The 11,373-nt window shown below is 43.3% G+C and overlaps 1 long non-coding RNA gene across 1 annotated transcript; it reads right to left on the bottom strand.

Moving 5' to 3' along the window:
- Positions 1-7,859: 7,859 nt before the first annotated feature.
- LOC138569016 (uncharacterized) lies at positions 7,860-8,731 on the bottom strand. Its single transcript, XR_011303058.1, has 3 exons — positions 8,453-8,731; positions 8,207-8,336; positions 7,860-8,024 (listed from the first exon to the last, which is right to left on the bottom strand). It is a non-coding gene; the product is annotated as an uncharacterized lncRNA (long non-coding RNA).
- Between the last annotated feature and the right edge of the window lie 2,642 nt (positions 8,732-11,373).

Raw genomic sequence — 11,373 nt, 5'->3', positions numbered from 1 at the left:
GCTACATATACTGGTAACAAAGTCGACCATCAGACAGAGGCCCTCGAGGGACAACGAGCTGACCACACCAGTGCTCAGCGCCCTCTGTTGAGGAAAACATTTCCAAAGCAGCTGAAGCTCGAAAGGAAATATCAAAAGATGAGGAATACGTGGGAGGAACATCCAATCGAAAGAACATTTCCACGGGTAAGTAAATTATTCTTCTGTCTCTAACACTAATGATCTGAGATAACTGTGCAAGGATGGTTTCAAAGTAAAACAGAGTTCATGGTGTTTTCAATCAACAGAAAAGCTCCCAGTTTCGCTGGTAATAAAGTGCTGCAAAATAATGTTCCAAAATACAGGATTCCAATGCTAGGGTTATTATCTTAAGTTACTGGATAGTCCATGAAATACTGCCTCATGATTTCACAGTTCTTATAGCCTACGAAAGTCATTTTTTCGGAAAAAAAATATCAAAAATAAATGTTGAATTCTTTTTTTTTTAAATTATATATTTATTTTGGGGTCCGGGAATAAAAAAAAGGGGTAAAATAAAAAAGAAAAAGAAAAAAAGGGGGGTTAGGGGGGAACCCCCCCCCATTTAGAAAAAAAACATATTGAAAAAGAAATTCGAAATTTTTTTTTCGACATTTTTGTTTTCGAAAAAATTACTATGAACCGCTACCAAGCATACGGTTCCGCTTATCACTTGCAAAAGTGGCTTGGTTCTCTCTCCTGCCAAGCCACTGGGTCCTGATGGATTATCTCTCTTTTTCTTCAGTAGGTTCCAGACCCTCTTGGCTTTAATCTTTGGTTTCTCATATGGGTGTGGGTCCCAGACTTGTTCTGCTGCATTGTGTCTGCTTGGCTCACTCTCCTGACAAGTATACAGCTTTCTCTTATTCGCTTCAGGGTCGCAGACCCTCTATCTTCAGTTCCTGTGCTCATCCCATTGCTCCCCCAGACATTTCAGAGCTCCCGGGCAATCTGTGTACTTGTTTGCTTCCTTCTCGACAATAACGGCAGTTCCCAGGCAGCTGTATCCCTTCTGGAGTCTCCAGTAGCATTCGGGTGTCCAGCGGGGTCTGCAGCGGCTCTGCAGACTGAAGTCTTCCTTCAACTGCACGGTCTGACTCTTCAATGCTTAACGGGGTCCTGCAGCTTGTGTCAGCCGCTTCCATGCACGGCTCCCACTATTCCTCTTTGGGGTACGGCTCTCTCCCTCTCGCATCTCTCCTGCGGTTCGGTTTGAGCCTGAACTTGAACTCCATTGAAACTCCTGCGTGGGGTTGATGTACTTCCTTCGGCCAATCACTGGTATCCAGAAGCTAGACCATTTGTTCTGCTTCTCATGAGTGATCCTTGGACTTGCTGCCATCATCTTCATTCCAGTTCCGGCCTTAAAGCTATACGTATGGCATTTTGTATTCTTTGACTTTTCAGTGGTGTCATGTAGGTTAGGTGTACTGAGTTGACAACAAACCATGCCAGTTCTATCCAGGACAAGCGAGTAAGGATTTAAAGTTGGAGAAGGAGTTGGAGGCATTAAAGCATTGTGATAGCGTGTTCTCTAGTGATGGTCATCCCCAATCCCATAAGGGGATTCCTTCCCCATGCTATCATCCCCCAGTGCACCACCCCCACGGGGACCATTGTACTGTGGACACACTACCCTGGCCCAATGGGAAAAGTTTCCCCCTAGGAAAGAAGGACGACATCCTCAGATTCGTCACATACCTTTGCCCTTTCCTTCATGCTACTCCCATTAGAGCTCCTACTAGGATTTTTGGGGTCTGACTGGTATATGGTTATTCTCTTTGGTTTTCCCAATCCCAAGTGGGTATAGACTCAACTGTTCCGGTCTCCTCCCAGGAGTCTATAACAGAATATTTCCCGCTATAGGGATTAAGGTCTGCTATGATTTTACCAACATTTTGAAAATCTGTCCCGATAATGACCTATTCCGGAAGGCCACGTATGACGGCCGAGTCCATGAGGACCTCCTTATCTTGTATGCTGAGACTGGAGTTCTTGGTCACCATGGACACAGGTCACCCTAATTGGCCTTCCCCCTTTTAACCCTGCGGCTTGTATAAGTATAAGGTGAGGTTGAATGGCTGTTTGCTTTGTCCCAGAGTCGACCAATGCGTAAGCAGGATGCGCATTTATCTTAACAGGTTCATGGGTTTTAAAGGGTTCTGAATAACAGAAACAATTAATGATGGTATCAATTTCTTCTTCATTATCCAGAATAAACTTGTATATCACCCGCTATCCAACCAACTTCCATGGGCTCTACCCTTTTATTTCAAACCCAAAAGGATATCCACATGTAATGCACTACAGATACACAGGTACCAGAATGCACCCCCCCCTCCAATGCCAGTGAATCTGTAGACTAGGCCACCTAGGGTCATGAGATGTATAACCTAGTGAGACATGGGACATGCATGCACAGACTGACCTTTAAGATTCTGCTGTCACAGCCAACACCACTGCCGAGCATCATACTCACACAAGTGTCTTTACCCCTTGCAGGTGACTCAGGATACTGTGAGGAGCCAGGAATGAGACGCAGACACATAGGAGTCTTGTTTGTGGCTACAAACCTTTATTCAAGCAAATGGGGGTTGGAAAATTCCTCTGTATCCCTAATCATAGAGGTATTTTGCAAACCTCAACCAAAACAAATGATTCTGTCCTTTGTCAAGATGTCCAAACAAAAAAGCGCGTCCTATGTCCGTAATCCTATTCTGGCCATCACACTCTAAAACTAATTTAAAGGTGTTAAGGGTACTGTCTCTAGATTTCTCAAAGTGCTCAAATGTTCAAATCCAACACAGAAGTTCAAATCCAATGAAAAGGTTTCCAATGGACAAAATATACAGTTCCAGGGAATGGCTCCATTCCCCAGATTCCTTGTACCAATACAATAAGTTCAAAAATAAAGAATAATCAAGTTCTTCAGAATCCAAGAGGATCACTCTCGCCCCTTGGTGTATTCACAGTTCTTGGTGTATTCACAGTGCTCAGGTAAACCGCTCCCCTCCCAGGTTTTTTCTTCGCCTTTAATATTCTGCACCTTTTAAAGTGTGGGTTCCAAATGCACAAGTTATTTAGTATCTTCCTTACCAGGCTTTTCTCATACATTTATAATAGTTCATAATCTCAAGGGCATGGATCTTCCTTGAGATTCTCTTTCCACCTTTACAATAGTTCATAGAACAGTTCACACTCCCAAGGGCATGGACCTTCATTGAGATTTTCTTTACATTATAATTGCACACATATTTGTCTTCACCTGGGAATACTCTCCTGCCAGGACTTTATTAAACAAAACACTTTCCTTTTAGCATTAGCCCATCGCTGGTTCATAAAACCTTGTTTCATACCGTTCTCTTCATGACATATTTCCCTTTTCCCAAAAGGCTGTTATAACTTTGCAAAGTTCACAAGCTGAGGGTTCATCTTTTTCACCCCTTGACATATCTCTCTCTCTCTCTCTCTCTCTCTCTCTCTCTCTCTCTCTCTCTCTCTCTCTCTCTCTCTCTCTCTCTCTCTCTCTCTCTCTCTCTCTCTCTCTCTCTCTCTCTCTCTCTCTCTCTCTCTCTCTCTCTCTCTCTCTCTCTCTCTCTCTCTCTCTCTCTCTCTCTCTCTCTCTCTCTCTCTCTCTCTCTCTCTCTCTCTCTCTCTCTCTCTCTCTCTCTCTCTCTCTCTCTCTCTCTCTCTCTCTCTCCTCCCTTGTCTAAGCACCTTCAACTTTAATTTGTTTCCTCCTTTCAGGTCAAGGTTCATTAATCCATTCATAGTATGCTTTATAATTACTTTCACTTCTTTAATGGCATCCCTTTTGGTCTCTCGCAGCATTTTCATGAAGCGACACACTTTGTTAAACAACCTGGTGACCCATTTGTTTTCACTGGGTTTGCCCGTTGCATTCAGCATTTCTTGGCTTCCGTCTACTTTCATTTGTTTGCTCTACCTGAACCCCATTAAGCGCTGCACTCTCGCTGTGTTCCCCTTCACGGTATGTGGTTCCTGCTGCTTTCTTTCCTCGAGCAGTGAACTGCCCGCACTGGAGCTTCTCCTTTTCTGCCACAGCATGTATCCCTCAGTGATCTTTATTGCTCTGTTGTTCTTTGTTGTCTCAATGGCGAGGGGACCATTTCTTGAATGACGTTGAGGAAGTGGATATTAAACTTCATTGGGATTGCACATCCCTGCCCCTTGTCTCTTCCTCGTCTCAGTTGTCAATATACTATTCTTTGTGGGATGTTGGGGCACATGTCATGTGTCCATGTGTGGGGTTGTACATTTTGGCTACTGTGCTTGTGCACGGCTACATCTGCCCGCACCCCCTGGCATGTGTGTGTGTGATTGGGCCATTTACTGTGACTGACATGCGTTGGACCTATTCCCATGCCCATTTGGTGTTTCTCTGCCTGTAGATCAAGTATTTGGATTCAACATTTGCATTTACATAGTGTTTGTTGTACTTACCACCATCGCTTTGGGTCCCAGCTCCTGCCTCTGCTGTCCCGACTCCCTATATGCCCTCCATGTGCATGATGGAGCTGCATGTCTCCTCCCAGGGCATGAGGATCGGGGTGCCACTGTCCCTCCTCCTGTGGCAGCATATTCCCTCCTGTGAGTGGCCAGGAGGTGTCGGACCCTCAGCAGCAAGTCATCCCACTGCTTGTGGTAGTCCCGAGATCTGCGTGGCACAGTCTCCATGGCTATGACCTTGCCGGCCACCTGAACTTCGGCTTCCTCAGCTGGACCTCTGGTACTCAGGATTTCCTGCTCCCAGGTATGTTTTGGCATCCAGTTCTGGTGGATGGAAGCAGGAAGTGGGGGATTTAAAGTGGATTGTGTTTTCAAAATGGTCACCGGCCAGCTTCCCGTTCCTGCGATGATGCTATTTCCGACACCGGAATTACCAATGCCGGTGATTCTAGCAGTATGTGTGCCAGTAGCATTATTTCTGGCAGTTGAGGGTAGGCACAGCTATTCTTTGGATTATATTCAATAAAGTAAAGAAATCCAAATTGTGATGGGAGCACACCCTGTTGCCTTGGCACAAGGTCACTTTATACAAATCCAAATGAGGAAACAGAACTAAATCTGTTCCTAAGTGTGCTCACTCTTTGCTCTCCTTCCGGAGTTGCTTATAAATTCAAAAGTATAATTAGATGAACTTCAGTAAGTAAACTAACTTCGATTCATTTTGAGTTGTGGTCAACCCACATTCATAACTTTATTTATTCCATCATAGTGTATGCCTGACTTTTCAGTGCCAAAATTAGATCTGCCAATGCATTTCGGACAGAGTCCATCGTTAGGGCTTTAAAGCACTATACAGTGCTCATCGTAAAACAGTCACCCACATGTTGAAATATGTACAAGCATAATAAAACAGACCCAGTAACCAATCAGTCATTAAACATTCGTTTTTTGCGTGCATAAGTACAATGCAGTACAACAAACACAAGTAAATCAAAACCAGGAACCAAGAAACAAAATCATTTCACGTATCAGTAATCCATCGTTATTATGTGGTTGTTGTGAAGATCCAAACATGAGAAATAAATATAAAGAAAATAAAGAAAATTGAGCTCCTAATCATTCCTTGAGATTCTTACTCATTCATTAAGATATGTAATGTGAATGCGGTACCTGAAAGGTTTGTCACAGAGCGTGACTTTAATATCTGATCCTTGGAGCGTCGATAACCTAAATTGATAAACAAAACCTAAGTCATGTATATCGCACCACAGTGCTCTATATAAATACATATAGACTGAAATGGTGCATACTGGACAGTTGGTGTAAACTTGTATGGATCCCAATTCTGTAGAGACACAAGTAATGTAATGTCTAATGTCACTATTATATTCCTAATACATATGAGCTAAATCTCCATTGTTGTGATAATGTAAAACATCCTAGGGAAATTTTTTCTGCTTACCTGGATGGTCTTATTGCTAGAACGAATGTGCAGCGCTCACAAGAGCCGGTGTTCTGTAATATTTGGTATCCCATACCGATCCGGTATCCCCTGGTCTTCGGCTGCCTTCGGCTGATCGCTGATTGGCTGTATTACGCCTGAGCAGTGGCCCTTCTTCCGAGCTGTCGCAGACATAAGCAGCAGAGCACCGCGGAGCACGTTGCTGTAATAGATAAAACACTGTTCATTCTGAGAGAAAGCTTTGCATTAAAACGCAAGGCTGCCTCTGAGGAAACCGCTGATGTAAAGCTTTCTCTCAGAATAATAAACAGTCATTAATCTATACCCACAACGGAACGAAGCTCGGCATTGCATAAACTTTAACTTGTCATTAAAATAGGAGGCTTCGACTGAAGCCATTAACGACTCGTTACAGTTCATGAAATGTCGAGCTGCGCTTTGTGATAATAACAAGACAGTTACATCTCAGTGATATGATTTTGTCATGAAGATGTATATTACTGCAAGTACATGTTTTTTTGTATGATCTTTGTAAAAGTTGATGTATGTACCCCCTACGCACTCCTCTATGCAGTGTCAAGCAAAATAAAATAAAGGTTAAAAAAAAAAAAAAGACAGTTACATCTTATGAAAAGCCTCCCTATATTATCCTGCAAGTGGAGTATTCAGCATTGCAAGATGTGGTGAGGGGGACAGCCACGTGAAACGCCTGCTACTTTCCCCTCAAATGCAGTGCACGCAATTCCAGGTTGTCTCATTCGCGCCCACAAACCGCCCACCCCTGCCCCAATCTATTTTTTTGGTAACATTACTAGTGGCATCTCGCCTTTTAACACAACAAAAATGAAAAGGGGCAGAATCATTACAGATGCAGGGAACTCATCTATTAGAGCTCTGTCCAGGCGCTGTGGGGCAAAATACATACACCAACTCATTTGCGTATGGATTGCACCAACAGAAATTACTTCACAGAAAGCAAATCGCAAGGAGCATCAACAGTCTTTGATACTTGGAGGCGCCATGCAACTGACTTTAGAATACGTTGTCATAAGTAAGCCAAGTGGCAAATAATTTTCTGGTGCAAAATACCTAAATTGCATTGTTATATATGGAGCAAGTCAGGCTTTTAAAAATAATAACAGCATGATATATTAAAGCTTTGAAGTGAATCACTTACAGAGCTGCAGATAAGACAGTCTGATTACATGGTCTGCCCAGGATCACACACTTTGGTTAAATGGTGAAACTGGGATGTGGACAATTTAAGCAACTGAGCACTTCTTCACAGTTTTAGTTTATATAGATTTTTATTAATGTTTCCCTTTGCATTTCATCTGCTTAAATAATACTTTATCTATGTAACTGGAAGGTCAGCTCATGAACAAGTGGATGGACTTAAGAGCTAATGATACTTGAAACGAAAGGGATGGCGCCCTGCCACTTACTTTTAGTCTCTTGACCTAAACATTTTGGTCAAGGCTAAGTTATTCAGCATGCTTAGTATGGCAAAAGCTATTTCATTAAGCTAACTGTCATACATATACAAAAAAGACGAGCTTTGGAGCCCTTCAAAGGTGCACTGTAGCTTTTTTTTTAGCCATTGTCAGTGAATGCAGGGGGAATTTTTTTCCCGTATTTAAGTCTAACATGAAACTAATTCGTTTTCTGGTGTACATAAGGATCAAATTACAGTCATCTTATTAAACAAATGCAACAAAGAAAAGATAGCAAATGCTTAAGGGAAATTAACAAACAAGGCAAATGAATGCACAATCGATGATTTGCCTAGATGTGCAATGGATGCAGCGAAACATGGTGTATTATTTAAACACAAGGCAAACACCTATGTGGGATGTGTGGAGTCCAGACCATGTGTCAGATAAAAGACTTTCTTTCTTTCTGAGACTGGGTAGATTTGTTACTGGCTCCTAAAGGAAAGGGACCTAGTCGTTGGTCAACGACTAAAAACGGATCGAGTTGTGAAGCGGGAATGGGGGAATAAAGCCCTCAAAATGATGTAGTCCTGTGACGTTTCGGCGGAAAGCCTTCTTCATTTGCCTTGACTTGGTCTCCCCTATATGGAAAACAAAGGAAAGAAAAGAAAAAGAGGGAAATGGGCTCAGAAAATATTGTAGAGCTCGTCTAGGAGGTTCAAATCTGATGCTAGTTATACTGGGATGCAATAAAATCTAATTGAGACCATGTGAGTGAACAATATGTCATTGTCCACTGGCTTGCTGGCACTTGGTTACTGACCTGGACAGTAATCAGAAAGTGGTGTTTTCTTCCAGTTGGTGGTACCAGGGGACTGGGAAAAATGAGTGGCGGACCTCTTCAAGCAGTAGGAGGGGATTTCTGCCGCTAGGTAACTGGTGTGCTGGATGCACTTGGGTATTGGGAAAAATATTTAAAAAACACAGAAAGCATATATGTATGAGTAAATAAATGGTAGTCACTAATGTGTAGTGGAATGCTTGACTAAAACAGTTGACATACAAGTACCTGTTGGCACAGTCCTGCAGCCGTTTGGAGATTCTTGGCTGTGTTCAGTTGTGCGAGGACCTTATGAATGATGCTTGTAAAAGGCAATCAGGCGGTGGTCCACATATTGGTGGGGCTCCCAGGATTATGGGGTGTGAATTTTGCCGCGCCTTAATGTGGCTGCAGGACCCTGGAAATGAGAAACCAGGGTACAGTTTATCAAGAAGACGCTCTAAAGAGATTCAGAAAAATCTGATGCTATGAGACTTCTGAAAGCAAGGGGCGGAAGGCGCCCGCCCGTGTTGGGTTGGATCGTGCCGTCGTGAGAAGACAGGAGCTTAGGACACGGGTAGCTTCCGTGGCGGGGGCGGTAAACCCCCGGCTCCTTCGTGGCAAGCCCTGCAGGGCGCTCTTACCTATGTGTCCGAAAAGTGAGTCGATCGCTTTCTTGGGCTGTGGAGGTCGGCTACGAGAGCCGGCGTCGGAACAGAGACAGTCAGAGCTGCGTCGCAAGTACGCTCAGCGCAGGCACAGGTAAGAAGTGTCTGTTCCCCTGCACATGCGCGAACCATGTCGGTCCAAGGGTTGGCATGGTAACCGAACAGTTTATGCGAAGTGTAATATGGCGTTAAAGGAGTGGGGTGGAATCAGAGCTGCTATCGTGTGGGCTGTGAATGGGAATATTGAATAGGGAAGATGTTGGTTGCGATTACGGAGGGCACAGATGTACATCCCCCATATACTGGTAGATTCTTATGGATTGAATAGTAAGGCAGTTTGTTGCCGCGATGATTGTAGGCTGCGTGTTGTTTACAAAATAGACAGTGACACAAGCATTTCAAAACTCAAAGTAAATATGCTCAGCATCAATTGGTGTGCGTATGATTATACAGTATATATATATATATATATATATATATATATATATATATATATATATATATATATATATATATATATATGTACAAGTGATACCAAATAGGAGTGAACCATGGCATATGCAGTGCAGGAAAGACAAGGTTGGCACAGGATGAAACCCATTAGCAAATAAACTCTTATTGTGCATAACATTAATTGCTTTGCATGAAATGATTGCGTGTACATTTTCACGAATGGTACATAAGGAAGCACATTGCTAGTTAGTGCTCCACTTTATAGAAAATGTAAAGCACCTAACAATACAAGGACATGATGTGTACTTGTGCGGTCAGGCGTTGATAGCACACCTGGCATATTGCTCGAGTACAGCCACATAGTGGACTGTCCTATTTGTGTGAAGGAAAAGAAGTGGTGGGTCCCCCCACGAGTTTAGTGAAAGGGGTAGGGACTAACCGGTCATCTGAAGGTATTTGGCATGGCCTCGTTGAGACCCTTAGTAGTAGCCTTAAGTTTAAAAATCCACCATGATTCCTTATTGTTCAACGCATTGGATGCATTGGTGGTGTTGGCTACTGTATCTGCAATCCACCAGTATATATCATCCGCACTATGTTGATACTCCATGAAGTGCGAGACTAGTGGTGCTGTGTGGACTCGACATCGAATCCTAGAGCGATGTTCGCCAATTCTTTTGTTGACTTGCCTCTGGGTCTGGCCAACATATCTGAGTCCGCAAGGACATTCAATGATGTAGACCACATTTGTAGTTTTACAATTTGAGAAATGTTTGATCTTCCATTCCTTTCCTTCAATTTGGAATGATGTTGTTTTCCTAGTAAACCTGCACACATTACATAATACTTTATAGCAATGCCTTGGAAGCAAAGCACATTACATAAGAAACTACCCTTTCATTATTAACTTTAACCATACATCTTATAGAAATATGTTGAGGAATAAGAGGATGGATTTAGTTTTATTGTCCCCATCCTGCATGCAAAGTCACAATAGCATCATGCAGATTAATGTGAGCCTAACAAACCCCCCTTGGGTAAAGCCATACTTATTATTTCATAAAGCCTGCAGCAATATGCAACCGTCTCACACCTGATCACTCCCTCCCATGCACATTTCTGAATGGACAAATGTTCCTGCTAATAGTCCACCCTCCCTTCCATCAGTGCCTAATGGTTCACATTGAAATGCTCTTGACACAGAGCAACTTGCGAGCCCCTCTGCTGCTGCCTGGAGCTCCTTGGGACATTATTCTGGCAGAGGCTTCGGAAAGAGTAAGGTGTCCTGCTGCCAGGACAATTACTGTGCTGAGCAGGAATTACTCAGCACACATTGTCCTGCCAGGGGGACACCTTTCCCGTTTGGGCACCTTCATTGAGGTGCCGAACAGGAGAGGTGGCCCACAGACGAAAGTCCCAGTCAGGCTCTCAAAAGAGCATGTGGGGTGGCAGTGTGCCCTCCCTCAGCCCCCGCTCGGTACGCCACTGTGTCCAGGTGTTCTCCAGCCGATCAAGATATGAAGCTTTACAGTCCCTGGTGCCACATCTATGAGTTCATGAACCACCCTTGTGCATTTCACCCATCCTACTGATTAAAGGGCTTTAACACACCACATAAGACTTCCTCCATTAGGTTCTATACTTTTTTGTCAAAATGTTATATTCAAGAAAGAGCGTGAACAGTAATTTCAACAAAGTGATACATCCTCATCATATACCGCCACAGATTCCTTACATAAATCAAGAAATGCAACCTTTCAAATACAATTTTCCATCAAAGGGGCACTAATAAAAACAACCACAAACAGCAATACATAAGGAAAGTCGGTGGGTACAAGGTGTGTTTGTGACAGACAGCAACAGGAACATCGACAAGACGGAGCACACTGATACAACAAGCATTAGCAATGCGAACAGTTTGGGCTTTTTTGTAGGCATGGCAAAGGCACTTGTCAGGCACAGTCGTATTGGTATTAACTGCCCATTGGTAGTTGCAGGTGCAAAATGGTGGCAGTACCTGGGCAGTTAAGCAGTGCCTGACAAGTTCCT

The sequence above is a fragment of the Ambystoma mexicanum genome, chromosome 2q (assembly GCF_040938575.1).
Source record: "Ambystoma mexicanum isolate Mex_15411 chromosome 2q, UKY_AmexF1_1, whole genome shotgun sequence".
NCBI classification, from domain to species: Eukaryota; Metazoa; Chordata; class Amphibia; order Caudata; family Ambystomatidae; genus Ambystoma; species Ambystoma mexicanum.
The sequence above is the reverse complement of the archived record's forward strand: the minus strand, read 5'-3'. Positions and strand labels throughout refer to the sequence as shown.